The following is a 14,515-nucleotide window of genomic DNA, read 5'->3' as shown; positions in this document are numbered from 1 at the left end:
ATGTTACAGTTTATTCATTTTTCTTCGTTTTACTCAGCTTGATTATGCATATGCGATCCTAGCAGATCATTTCTCACAGTACTATTATTAGCGTATCCACTTGTATTTAAGTAGAGCCTCAGCTGGACTAAACCCCAGCTTCGGCTAAGGTTTAATCTACCTAACTCAAAGCTCTGCTCTTTGTGACTATTTGTCTCGTCACTGCTCACTCCCCAGGACTTTGACCTCTATCGTATCGTCCACCGAAGTGCGAGTGGCGATCCCTAGTTGATCTAAGTTTTGAGAGTTAGTGGCTAACACCAGGGATCTATCAGGGAAGACTGATAGTTGTGTTGTGGCAATGCCCCGGTGATGCGGTGTGAGCGTGATGATGCTAGAAGCTCTCCTGCGAGTAAGAAGGGCATTGTTCGTATGGTGCTGCCTTCCACCATGTGTGGCTGCAGAGCCCATGACGGAGTCCTAGTGATGTGGTCCCTGGTGCGAGGTGGTGCCGTGTAGGCGTTGTGACCAAGTGGGTCATGAATGATGCGGATTAGGTACGAGGAATGATGACGAGAGTTGAATGATGAGTTGCCGACTTGCCGTGATAAGATATCATGATAAGATAAGATAAGCGAAAAATAGGGGTGAATTCATGACATTACCCCCTCACTAAGACTCAGTCGTCCCGACTGAGTCAGTGTAAGGTTCGCCTTCCTGTTTGATGTTTGATAGAGGAGATACAGAACGCTCGATTGCATCTGAAGCTGGACCCAGGGAATCTGGGAAGAGTGTGGAGCTCTCGGTTCCTTGAAGTGTCGGGTTTGCCTTCTGAACTGAAGGGCTTTCCTCTAGTGCATCTCGCCATGGAGGTCTGTCGTCTTTCTCTTCTTTATGAGTGAGCAAGAGGGTCTCCCTTCTGCTTTAAAACAGTTTGGCTTGGGTACCGCTACACCCCTTCGGTGTTCGGCTTCCCCCCTTACCTCACCTGGATTCTGGTATCCGTGAATATCCAGGACCTCCTTGCACCGGTTAGGCCTCTTGCTGTCTGTCGTTTGGGATGGCAAGCACGATGCTGAGCTTGTTTCAATGTGGTGGTGTGGTGCGGATTGCACCCTCGCACTGGAGCTCCGCTCCTAGTGTAACTTCTGTGTAATACACCTGTGTTCGGGGTGTAGGGATTTCGGTGGTTTGGAATTTGTGACTTTAGATTGTCGATTCCTTAACTTGGATTTGAACAAGGCTTGTCTTGTATCGATATCAACACTCGTTGGGTGATTTGGATATCAGAGACCCTTGCAATCGCTGGGTTAAGTGAGGTGATCTCTTGAAGGCGAATTCCTTTATTTTGAGCCTAAGGGCTCCTCTGTACTTGGCGCAGTTTGCGCCTTGGTTGGAATCCACTTTTCAAGTGGGACCGTTGCTTTGGTGAGTTAATCTGTGGGAACCCTGGGGGAATACCACTGATTAGTAGGGTTTGCATGTTCTCATGCAGCGAGCTGGGATATAGGAGGTCATCCTCCTGTTTCTCTGGGTTTAAAGTCTTTTGGACTATATTGACTATTCTTAGTCAACGATCTTTTAATGAGGTGGTTCTCAGTTGATTAGGATGCTACCAGTTCCGTCTCTGGTGGCGTCATAGGTAATTCGTGGCCTTAGATCATTGATCCTTAACTTGGATTGAACAAGGTTTGTTTCGTATCGACGACCCTCTCATTGGGTGATATCGGAGACCCTTGCAATCGCTGGGTTAAGTGAGGCAACCTCTTGGGGACAAATTCCTTTTGCTACTCAGGATGCCGATAACGTCGTTTGACATTTGACAGCTTCAAAGGCCTCCTGTTCTGATCTCTTTCCTGATATTCTGTTGTGATCTTTTCTTTGAGCATTATTAGTCTTGAATAGAGACATAGTTCATTGAAGAAGTCTCCTCGAGGGGAGAACCAGCTCCCCGAGGACTTTACTTCGTTGAGACTCCTCCTGTTCAATCATAGATGTTGCTCAGGTTTAGATCTTTGATGGGTCGTCGGGAATAGATATGGATTTAAGGAGCCTTTGCTTCTGCGGGGTAATCTGTGGTTTTTCTACGGAGAATGACACCACTGATTAGTATGGTTGTGTGTTCTCATGCAGCGACTTGGGATATAGGAGGTTGTTCTCCTCTTTTTGGCCTGGACGTTGATCGTGGCCCTGATCCTTGATCATTTAGATCGGGATCGGTCGGTTTTGTACCAGCCAAGGATGACGTCTTGGCCTGGTCCTTGCGGCTGTTCTCAGCTAGCGATCTTTGATGAGGTAGTTCTCAATTGTTGAAGGAATGTTATCAGGTCGGTCTCTGATGGCAGTGATGGTCCTCCTTGGATTATCGATCCTCAACTTGGATTGAACAAGGTTTGTCTCGCATCAATATCAACACTCGTTGGGTGATTTGGATATCGGAGACCCTTGCAATCGCTGGGTTGAGTGAGGTGATCCCTTGGGGATGAATTCCTTCGGTGGGGTCCTTGTTGGTGCTCCATCTACGGTAGAGGTCGGTCTCTCCACCTTGGTAGGTTGTGCATGGGCACCATTATCTGCGAAGGTCACTGATAAGTAACTGTTGACTGTTCTCAGTCGTTGGTCTGTGGACGAGGTAGTTCTCGTTCTTCACGGTCACATACCATCCCAACCCTCGTGTGGGTGGCACTGATCATGCTTCGTCATAAAGATGGGATGTCCTTGGACATCCTCTATTGGAAATCGGGATAAATTTCCGGTCTATTGGTTGTGTGGCTACCATAGCCTCACGTTTGCCGGTGAAAGGCTTTTACAGCCTTGCACGTCCCGGCGAAAGGGGAATTGTTTTTAAAGGTTTACTTCCTTCCCTGTGTTTCTGGACAGAAGGGATTTACTGTCCATAACGATTCGTTCAACGTGTCTTGCCATGGAGTTCCCTACATGAGGGGCTTTTCCTTGGTGGTAAGTTTGGTTGGAGTCCTCATTGAATATGGTTGTGTGGCTTCCGCGGCCTCGCATGTCCCAATGAAAGGGGTTGGCAGTAGTACCTGTATGGGCAGGGTCCAACAAGTTTGGTTTTGGTGTTTAACAGTCACGAGCAAAGTGTCGGGTACTGTCGGAGGTATTCGTTATGATTATTCTTTGAGCATCGCTAGTCTTGAATAGAGATGTAGTCCTTTGAAGCAGTCGGCTCAAGGGGAGTACCAGCTCCCCGAGGACTTACTTCTTAGAAACTCCTCCTGTTCAATTGTAGGTGTTGCTCGAAGGTTGTTGTTCTCGAGGGAATTATTATGGCCTATAATTCCCAGGTATGCTTCTTGTAATAGCCTATGTCCTTTGGTATTTTAGATGCCAGTGGAGACATGGCTATGGGGATAGGAGTGGTGGGTATCATCGGACTCTGGATCATTGCCCAAGTTCATTAGGGCTTTGTTCCAGGTTCCCGAGGGTGTTCCCACTTTGGTTGCCTTAAATCATCGATCCTTAACTTGGATTGAACAAGGTTTGTCTCATATCGATAACCCCCTCATTGGGTGATATCGGAGACCCTTGCAATCGCTTGGTTAAGTGAGGTGATTTCTTGGCTGATTCGGTTGTATGGCTTCCGCAGCCTCGTATTTCCCAGCGAAAGGGATTGGCAGTACCCATAGATTGGGGATCCAATAACTCTGTTTAATTAATTGGAGGCCGATAGGGTGTGTCCAGCTATAATATAGGGGTTGACTGTTCTCAGTCAGCGATCTTTGAACGAGGTGGTTCTCGTTGATTTTTTGTGAAGGTTTTGTCCTTCCCCTATTGATCGGGATGAAAGGGATTTATCATCCTTTGACTTGGTTATCCCAGGAGGTTCCTCGACGTTTAACGATAATTCGTTTTTCTCATTGCAATGGAGTTTTCTGGTTTTAACCGTTTGATTTCTTTGAAGGTTTCCTCCTCCTCTATGGTTCGTAGCTTTTGGTTTTTAAAGGTTTCCTTCCTTCCCTGTGTTTCTGAACAAAAGGGATTTATCGTTCAATAGTTGAGCCAATGGCTCTTGATTTTTTTGGCCTCTGCATCAATTTGATCGTGGCCCTGATTGTTGATCCTCTGATCGGGATTGATTAATCAATCCCTGATCTTTGGGAGTGTAGTTTAACGTGGTGGCATCTTGAAGTTTTGACTATGGCGTATGCTAAGGTTGTTTGTTCACACGTAGGGCTCCAATCTGGTGCTGATATTCAGCGACTCAGATGCAAGGAGTGTGTCGTCAACCAATCCTTTAGCATGGCTCTGTAGTCAGGGAACTTGGTGTCATTCATCGGTCTGCTACCTTCCAAAGTTCGTCGGGGTTAGGAGTGCAGGGGGTTGGGATAATTGTTATTATTCAAAGCCTTCGGTATTGCCCTTATGCGGTGGTGGTATGGTCCATTCAAGGTAGCTATTATGGCCAATAACTCCCTTTTTGAGTACTATTTGTGCTAACCGATGATGGTGGGGTATAGACCACTTCATATGTGAGTTCTGACTTTCACGTTTTGCGGGTCCACCAGTTAATCGGTCAGGATAGGATTTTTGTGGATTTTCTCTAACAGCAGGTTGTTTAGGCTGTGCATTAATCACCTAAATTTCCTGTCCATCAAGGGTATACCCACTGTAAATGGGTTTTGGCAGCCTTTAATTTACGGTGCATGGCCCTTCGTGTCCACCTAGGCATATAGGGTGCATTTGGTCTCTCTCATCGGGGAGGTTTCATGGGTGAGTCGCCTCTCCTCTTTACCGGCTGTTTTAACAGTCACGAGCAGAGTGTCGGTTACTGTTTTTTAACAGGGTTTATAGAGTCTGAGCGTTACTCCTACGCTTCATGAGTTCCTTCTCTTGGATGAGTTTGACTAGAACTTCTTGAGTCTGAAGGGTACTCCTCCAATGAGTACTCGAGGTTTCCCTCTTTCGGCATTGGGGACTTCCCCCTGTCACTGTTCGCTGCAGGTCTTGTGGCCCATTGTGCTTCTGCAGTTACTTAGCTTCCTGCCTGTTCGCTTGCGCTACTAAGGTCTTTTCCACTCAGGGATGGCCCGCACAGTCCGGGTTTTTAAGAGTCCCGTAAACTCTTTTGGTAACTGTTAATTAACTGAAGGGCCTCGGAAAATGAGCACCAACTAACTGTTGAGTTGGTGTTCATTTTCCAGTACTCCTTGTTGTTAGGTACTTTAACGATAGTTACCTGTTTTATTGGCTTGGCTACCTCGAGGGAGAACCAACTCCCGAGGGTTTACTACCCAGAGACTTCTTGTCCTTGTCTCTGCCTCGAGCAGTATGGCTTTCGCCCTGCGAGGTCTTTATTCTTGAGGGGTCCTTACCCCAGTCCTTGCCCCTGTTGGTACCGGTAACCCTTCGTGGATGCACACATGTTGGCTCGCCAGGGGGTTCCGCACACACTGGATTCCCTTGGTTCCTTGCCTCAGCTGCTTTTCCAACGCAAGCCGTCGCTACAATTGGGGTAGGAGTGGTGGCCCGGGTTGTCGATCAACGGTCTTTCCCAGGGGGGCTGGGCTCAGCCTGATCCTGGCACAAGGGCCTCTCCATTGCATCCGGAACTTTCCTCATGCCAGGCAGTCTTGAGAGTTACCGCTCGGGGTGACGGCAGTTGGTCGCCGGACCGATATGGGTCCTAAGCGGGAGTTGGTCACTCTTGCTCTTACTCCCAGGGACGATGGGAGTTACTGTCAAACCTTTGGAGCTCTGTTACGCTACAGGCCCCCATCGCCCTGCGGCATGGGCCTCCACTTCTCCGAGGGGTTCCCCGCCATCACAGAGGGGCCTACTCGTTCTTGATCCTCCGCCGCCAGCAGCAATGGTTCGCTTGCTCGTTTCTGAGGTTGCACATGAGTCGCACTTTCCTGAGAGTTTGGCCCCAGTTTGGCCTTCATTTTGACCTCCCGTGTCATCAGCGCCACTGCAAGGCGGCATGTCCTGATGGTTGGGGTTCATTGCCGATTTGGCGGCGGGGGAAATCCCTCGTACCCCGTATCGTCCGGTGGGATTGGAAGTGCTTGTTTCATTCGAGGGATCCTCTTTTTGTGTTTTAACGCATTGCTTCTTTCCAGATTGGTTGCGTTAGTATACGAGAGGCGTCCCAATGTATATGACTCTGCTCCTGCACCCCACTGGATGTGCCACAGTCAGCTTCTTTTTAAGAAGCATGACTTGGTAGAAGAGGGTCGGGCCCATAGAAGTATGATCGGATCTATTGGGCCATCGAACAGATCATCAGACAAGGGTGATGATGATGTGGTGTGATCGGTGGGATTAAGCGGATCATGGATGATGCGAATAATCTTGTTTAGTGTTACGATTATTCTTTTCTTTTTCTTTTTCTTTCCTTTTCTTTTCTTTTCTTTTCTTCAGTCAGCCGGATTACGCGGCGCGATCATCACGGACTGACTGCGCAGTAGTATTTTTAGATTACTCACGTGTATTTAAGCAGAGCCTCAGCTGGACTAAACCCCAGCTTCGGCTAAGGTTTATTCTACCTAACATCGAAACTCCGTTCTTCTGACTAAGTGCCCCATCGACTTACGTCGCCTTTGACTTGTTGAGCGTGGTCTACCGAAGTGCGAGTAGCCACCTTAGCACGATCTAAGTCGATCAGAGTTAGTGGCTTACATTTAGCCGAAGCTCGTTCACGTTGCCCAGTGCCACGTCAGAGAACGAACACTGCCCAACGTCTTTACACCATTGAATTCCCTAGTTAAACCGAAACGGTTACTAGTAGCACTTAGACGTTCAGTCGGTGCCTCCTACCTTTCAGATTAACTACCCCGCTTGACCAGAGAGGTCATCGCCTACGTTCGTGTGGACAACCCAGTACTTGTCAGCGTACAGCGAGTGGACCAACGGAAAAGCACTTACCGTCACCATTCATCCGATACACTACATCGTTGCACTAGCCTTGTGGCTAATACCCCCTCGGCTACTCCTTCTGTTGCTAGTAACCCGGTTGATTGTTGAATCCATCTTCTACGACGACCTACTTCTCGCAGTCTTTCTGACTGTATACTTAACTTTCCTCCTAATCGCGCTCGGAATACCGGCAGTGTTGCTAGCAAGCTTGCTGGCCGCCCTGTACTCGCTATATCCCCGCCTCGTTTAGGAACCACGTATCCCGACACGAAACCCTTTATACTCGCCCTTCAGCTTGCTTCTATTCTAACAGTCTTGCTGTTAATAGTAACGAGCACTCATTCCGACGAGACCTGTGATATCACGTTAATGAACGGCTCTAATTACGAGACCGACCTTAGCTTGATCATCGCTCTTCTCATTGTTCTCACAATTCTTGCGGTATACCAGCTTGCATGGTCAATCGTCGACCTGCGCCAAGGATAGACATCTATACGGATGCCCTGGTCCGACGCCATTCCTGCAATCTTCGTAACTTTTATCGCCTTTTTCTTGTCCATTTCTTTGTATTACACACTCCGCTGTTGCCGACAACAGAGAAGGGTCCGACCTCAACTTCCCTTCCACTACGTACCCAGCGCACCCGCATACCCCCCGCAGGTGATAGACATCCCCGCGGCCTCGCAGCAAACACTACCAATTCCAGGGACCCCTCGGCTAGAGCTACACTCTCTCTATGGAGAGTCCCTCTACGGATCGTCGCGACCCAGCTCGCGATCCTCAGAGTCGAGCACCGACTCCTACAGAAGCGCCACCGCCGAGTCAACCGACTCCGTCGACATCACCGATACCAGGAGCGTACTCCTCGACAGAGGAGACTCGCCCCTACCAGGCCTCTTCGACCAGTCTCCAGTCGAAGGCGAGTCAAGCCCCGACGGAGGCCGAAGACAAGGCACCAGGCATCTGGTCACGGGCGAAGAAAGCCCTGATACCGAGTTCGAAGGGGACGAGCTCACCGAGTGGGAAAGAACCCGCCTCGACGACCTCCTCGACGACCTCTACCCGAATACGGAAGAGGATGCAACCTATTCCGGAGACAACTGGTCCGGAAGGTCATCCACGAAGTGGGTCGACGCCAAGTGGGGAGATCTCGACCTCGGGGCAGAGCGCAGAAGGTATATACAGGGGCAAAAGGACGACTACGACACCGATTCCGGAGAGCTTAGCCTCGGAGCCTCCGCAGCTTCCACCAGTACAACTCAGCCACAGCCTCTTCCAAGGGCCTGGCCGACCGATAGAGGACCCCCTGTCACCTGGTACCCCGACACCAGTTGGGTCTACGCCGACGACGGGGAAGAAACTGCTGTGGCCCGAGAGCAGACCGAGCGAGAGCCCGACCCCATCGCTACGAGGACCGAGACACCAGAGGTCCCTCCCCCCGTCGCCTCGCACGAGCAGACGAGTGGGGAGCTTTGGAGCGAGTTCCCAGATCTCGACGCCGAGGACATTGGGACAATTACCGCCGCCGAGCGACTCGCCGGAGTCCCCGGTTGGGAACCGTCCGTCTCGTCGCGAGCCTTCGCCGACCCCGTCCCTCCGTCCCAGCGTCCTTGGCCGCTCCTCTATCACACGTACGTCGAGTCCCTCCGACTCACTCGAGCTGCCAGGGAGTCCCCAGAGGTCCAGGCCAGAATGGACCGAGGCCGAGCGCACGATGCACGCATCCGACGCGCCGAAGAGGACGCCCTCTACGGGCCCGACGGCTTCTGGGACTTACCCGTTGAGCCCGACGCCACTCCCGCCGAAATCGATAACCGGATACGAGCCGCTGCCGTTCGCTACACCGGATACGCCCGAAGGGCAGGAGCAGACCTCGAGGCCCGAGCCCGAGCTTGGAGAGTATACCAGGAGGAGATCTCCAACGAAGACTCAGACATCGGAAGGTGGAGGCGGAACAAGGAGCTTGACCGCATCGCCCGAGAGAGGAAGGAAGCAGAGGATGCCGCCTCGACCCCCAAACCAGGCTCTAGAGCCGACGGTGATGGCGGCGGTCCGGCAGGTCCTTCTTCAGGGCCCAACGCCTAGGCCTAGCATCTTCGAACTCCTACCTTGGCATGGGCTGTACGAGATAATGATGGAAGATATGGAGAAAGACCCGCAGTGGCTCTTCTCCGAAGCAGGAGAAGATTACCGTCACGCCAAGAGCATGGGTGACGTGTATCTGATGAGGAACATCTTGGAAGTAGAGACCTGGCACCGGGCGGCTACCGTCTGGAACCTGGTAAACCCCACTGCGCCGCAGCGGGGATGTGAGCCGTACAGGAGGCCACAACCAATGCCTCACCCGACGGACCCCTCGGATTTTTTCCCTGAAGGCTTCTTCGGTGGGGCAGGTGGGGACGACGACGATATGGACGACCCGGACGCCGGACCGTCCACTCAAGACAAAGGGAAGGGGTCAACAGTGCCCCCGTTCCCACCAAAACAGCCGCAGTACCCGGACCCCGCTGGATATCCCCCTCCTGGGGAAAACCGAAACCTACGGTCGGTGTCGCGACCGCCCAAACCGCCGGTACCACCGCCGGTACCGTCTCCCCCCGACCCAATTCCTCCCTGGCAACTCGCGCCGGGAGCCGTTAACAACCCGTGGAATGACGTCAAACCCAAGCTGGTGACCCAGCCGGAGTATTTCACCGGGGTTTCCTCGGATATCACGCGATTCCTCCATCACTGCGAAGTTTACTTCGCGGTGTTCCCGATGTATTACTCCATGAACGACCAGGGGCACAACCCCTACCGCATTACGTTCGCGCAGGGGTACCTACGAGGAGACGCGCAGCAGTGGTGGGTAGACCAGTACTACCGATATCGGGACCCGCAAGGTCATTGGAGGTTCCCCACGTGGGCGGAATTCTCCGAGGACCTCCGACGCGAGTTCCGTGAGGTAGCGGAACTAACCATTTGGAAATCCGAATGGAAGAAGATCCGACAGGCGGATTTCAAATCCGCAGTCGAATTCTTCGCGAAGTTCGAACGCCTGGCCCACAAGTGCGAGGAATTCGGCGACGAGAAGCAAATGTTCGAAGCAGTAGAAGCGGCGATAAGACCGACGGTACGGAACACGGTTATGCATGGGGACAACGAGCGCCCCACAACCTATGCGCAATGGAAGGCGCGCGTCTTGAGAATCGACGCCAATTACAGGTACGGAGTAGCCCAAGGACTGGGCAGTAAGTCCTCCTCGAACCAAGGCGGTTCGGGTAGAGGCAATCAATCGAAGGGTTCCGGTAGCGATAAGAAGGACGCCACGGGAACCACATACGGTGGAGCAGGACAGCCAATGGAGATCGACAAACTGCGGTCCGACAAGCGGTGCTTTAAGTGTGGGAACACTGGGTGGACCCCGAAACACAAGTGCCCTGACGATAAGTCCAAGTGGCTTCCCGTCAAACTCCCACCTCGTAAAAAGCCCAACGTCGCCCGCCTCCGCCAACTGCTCGCTGAAGCCGAAAACGAGGAGCTTGCCCCCACCACGAAGATCGAGGAGGTCAAAGGAGAGAAGAAGAAGGACGAGAAGTCGTCAAAAGACCGAGCCGGCGTCGAAATAAGCGATTCGACGGCGTCGGCTAAGGACTTAGTTTCATCTGGTGCGCGTCTATGTACTTGTAGTAAAGCTCAAACTGTATGTGTAGGTACTCCCTACGACCAATATACCAACTTTTTCGCCGCGTTACCAATTGAAGAAACTAAGAACGATGAATCGCAAAGCGCCTATGGCGTAGGAGGGGATTTCCGCCGCTCGTCGCGGTCTGCGACAGGCATTGAACCCCTAGGGGCCGTCCAAGCTCAGGAACCCCCGGCCGACCGCACAGGGAAAGCCCCTCGAGGGCAGAGCCCCCTAGGTCGTGTCTCGACTGCACCCTTGACGAAGGGAGGTCAGCCCGGAGAGGGAGAAAGGTCGTCAGCCCAGCCTGCGGGGCCTGCGTCCGCGTCTGTTCCCGCAGGGAAGCGCCGGAAAAGCAGCTGAGGCCGGGAACTTGGGAGACCACCTGCCCCCAGTAGCCAAGGGACACCCGACGGCAAAAAGTGCAGACCTCTCGAGGGAGCCAACATGTGTGCGTCCGCGAAGGGCAGCCCGAAGTACCGCCGGGTCTAGGAAGAGCAGCAAGCATGGATCCATAGTGGAGGTTACAACGCCGCGCACAAGCGCCCGTGGCCAGGGCCGAACACAGGGCAGCGAGCCCTCCTCCACCAACTCGTCGGAAGGTGACCAACTGCCGCCGAGGGGCCTTATCGACCGGCCCGGTGACCAACTGCCACCCACGAGTACAAGACCTCGCGTAACCGTAGAGGAAGTAGAAGACGAAGAAGCCCACTTACGGTCCGACATCCCGGTCGTAACCCCGAAACGCGCATCTTCTCCCGACGTCTCGCTCTCCGCAACCCCGCTCGACAAGAGGATTATCCCGGACATGTACTACGAACCGCAAGGAATCCTTTGGACCCGTCGCGCGATACGCATTGCCCGGGGGGATGCAGCGGCAAGGGCCGTTCTTAACGGGTGGATACACCCTCGTCGCCGAGGGGAGGTCACCGACTATTATGCCATCAACTAGAGGAGCAGACTGAGACCGCCGCTCAGGCCAGAGAAAAGTGGCAGTGGATGAAAGATTTACAAAAACCCCCGATGTACATACGGGGAAGGAAGGGGCGTAATGTGTCAATAAAGGTACAATTAGAAACACTGGACACGAGGGAGATCCATGCGGTAAGCGCCCTAGTGGACAGCGGCGCTACCGGAAGCTCAATCGACCGGGCCTGGGCTCAGGCCCATGACCTCAACCTAAAGAAAGCGGCCCGACCCGTCCCGGTCTACAATGCCGACGGCACCCGCAATAAAGGAGGGGATATTACCGAGTATGCCGAGGTACGGCTGCGCATAGGAGACCACGTGGAACGGATCGAACTAGCCGTAGTCGATCTAGGCTCCACTCCCCTATTCCTAGGACATGATTGGCTGCAACGCCATAATCCGCTCATTGATTGGGATACCGGGGCAGTCACCCTGGCCCGGTGCACTTGCAGGAAAATCCCGTTCTCTCTTCCCGACACCGACCCTTCAGCGCGATGGGACGAGTATGAAGAAGGGGATACCATTCTGGTGATAGACTTTGAAGAAGCCTTCCACGTATGAGCCATGGGAACCAGGGCCAATGAACTCGCGGCCCAAGCTAACGCCAAGAAGGACGTCAAATCATTCGAGGACATCGTACCCGAGGAATATCGGGACTTCAAAGATATCTTCGATAAGGAGAACTTTGATGAACTTCCCCCACGCAAGCCCTGGGACCATGCCATCGAGCTCATCCCTAATGCTAACGCCAACCTCGATTGCAAGGTCTATCCACTTAATCCAATGGAACAAGAAGAGTTGGACAAATTCTTGGACGAGAACTTAGCCACCGGGCGCATCCAGGCCTCGAAGTCTCCAATGGCCTCCCCCTTCTTCTTCGTTAAAAAGAAGGATGGGAAGTTGCGACCTGTCCAAGACTACCGAAAGCTTAATGAGATGACCATCAAAAACCGTTATCCGTTACCGCTTATCGGGGAGCTCATGGACCGGCTGAAAAAGGCCAAATACTTTACTAAACTGGACGTCCGGTGGGGTTACAATAACGTGCGGATCAAGAAGGGAGACGAGTGGAAGGCCGCCTTTCGAACTAATCGCGGTCTCTATGAGCCCCTCGTCATGTTCTTCGGGCTCACCAACTCCCCGGCTACCTTCCAGTGGATGATGAACGACATCTTCAAGGATCTCATCACCGCTGGGGAAGTATCGGTGTACCTGGACGACATCCTCATTGCCTCCAAAACCAAGGCGGAGCATAAGAGGATTGTACGAAAAGTCCTCCAGATATTGCGAGAAAATCACTTGTTCCTCAAAGCGGAAAAGTGTGAATTTGAAGTGGAAGAGACGGAGTATTTGGGGGTGATCATCAGCGAGGGAAAGATTCGCATGGACCCCGTTAAAATCGCGGGCCTCTTGGACTGGCCGATCCCTCGTAGGAAGCAAGAATTGCAATCCTTCCTCGGGTTCTGTAACTTTTATCGGCGGTTCATTCGTGACTACAGCAAGCACGTTCGACCATTAACAATGCTTACCGGAAAGCAGGAATGGACGTGGGGGGAGACCCAGCAGAAAGCGTTTAAAAAACTCAAGGAGTTATTCCGTGAAGACGTAGTACTGGCCATTCCCCTCGATCAAGGACGGTTCCGGGTAGAAGCAGACTCAAGCGAGGGAGCGGTAGGAGCTGTACTCTCGCAATGGCAGGATGAGAAGTGGCGACCAGTCGCGTTTCTGTCCAAGGCCCTTTCAGTCACAGAGCGCAATTACGAAATCTACGATAAAGAGCTTCTCGCAATTATGATTGCCCTCGAAGAATGGCGCCAATACCTCATGGGGGCCCGAGAGGATTTCGAGATCTGGACTGATCATTCAAACCTCCAGTACTTCCGCAAACCCCAGAAACTCAACCGACGACAAGCCCGTTGGGTAACGGAGTTGGCGGAGTACCAGTTCAGTTTACACCATAAGCCCGGAGCTCAAAACCGTAAGGCCGACCTCCTATCCAGAAGGGTGGATCACGACCAAGGGAAGGAGGATAATCGAGACGTTGTGGTCCTAAAAGCGGAACACTTTAGGGCCCTAGTAATGCCGACAATGGAGGACTTACACGAGAGAATCAAGGCGGCAACGCACGATCCCCGCCACTGGGACAGAGGCATTTCGGACTCCCTCAACCATGAAAAGGGCGTCTCCCAAGAGCAAGATATGTTGTGGTACGACGGACGCATTTACGTACCGGTGGATCGGGACCTCCGAGGGCAAATCATCGCCCTCAAGCACGACCACGTCACAGCTGGACACCCAGGAATTGAGAAGACCAAAGAGTTGGTACTTCGCGATTACTGGTGGCCCCGGATGCGTCGAGACATAGAAGCCTATGTAAAAGGGTGCGAAGTCTGCCAGCGAACCAAGGCGGACCGTCGCCCGAAACGGGCCCCCTTGCATCCTAACGAAATACCCGTACGCCCGTGGACCCACATTTCGGTCGACATGATCACTAAACTCCCGAACTCCAAAGGCTACGACTCAATTCTCGTTATCGTCGACCGATTTTCTAAAGCCATCATCCCTATTGCCTGCACCGAAGAGCTCACTTCCCTCGGATTCGCTAAAATCCTGAGGGACTACGTCTACGTACCCTATGGTGTAATGCCTGAAAAGGTGATCTCCGACCGGGGGTCCGTCTTTGTTTCCAAGTTTATGAAGGAATTCTACCGACTGCTCCATGTCGAGGGGAACCCTTCTACAGCCTACCACCCGCAGACAGACGGCCAAACCGAAAGGGTAAACCAGGAGATCGAGAAATACCTCAAGATGTTCGTCAATGACAGACAAGACGATTGGAGTGAATGGTTGCCGTTGGCAGCCTTCACTCACAACAATCGTCAACATTCAGCGACAGGGTACTCCCCCTATCGAGTCATCTTCGGAAGAGACGGAGAGGTCATCAAAACTCCTCAACGAGCAACGGCCGTTCCCGCAGCAGGGAGATTGGTGGAGGAGATCGAGAAAGCACAAGGCGAGGCCAGAAAG

The sequence above is a fragment of the Desarmillaria tabescens genome (assembly GCF_030435595.1).
Source record: "Desarmillaria tabescens strain CCBAS 213 chromosome Unknown EV420scaffold_4, whole genome shotgun sequence".
NCBI lineage: Eukaryota > Fungi > Basidiomycota > Agaricomycetes > Agaricales > Physalacriaceae > Desarmillaria > Desarmillaria tabescens.
Note: the sequence above shows the minus strand (reverse complement) of the source record.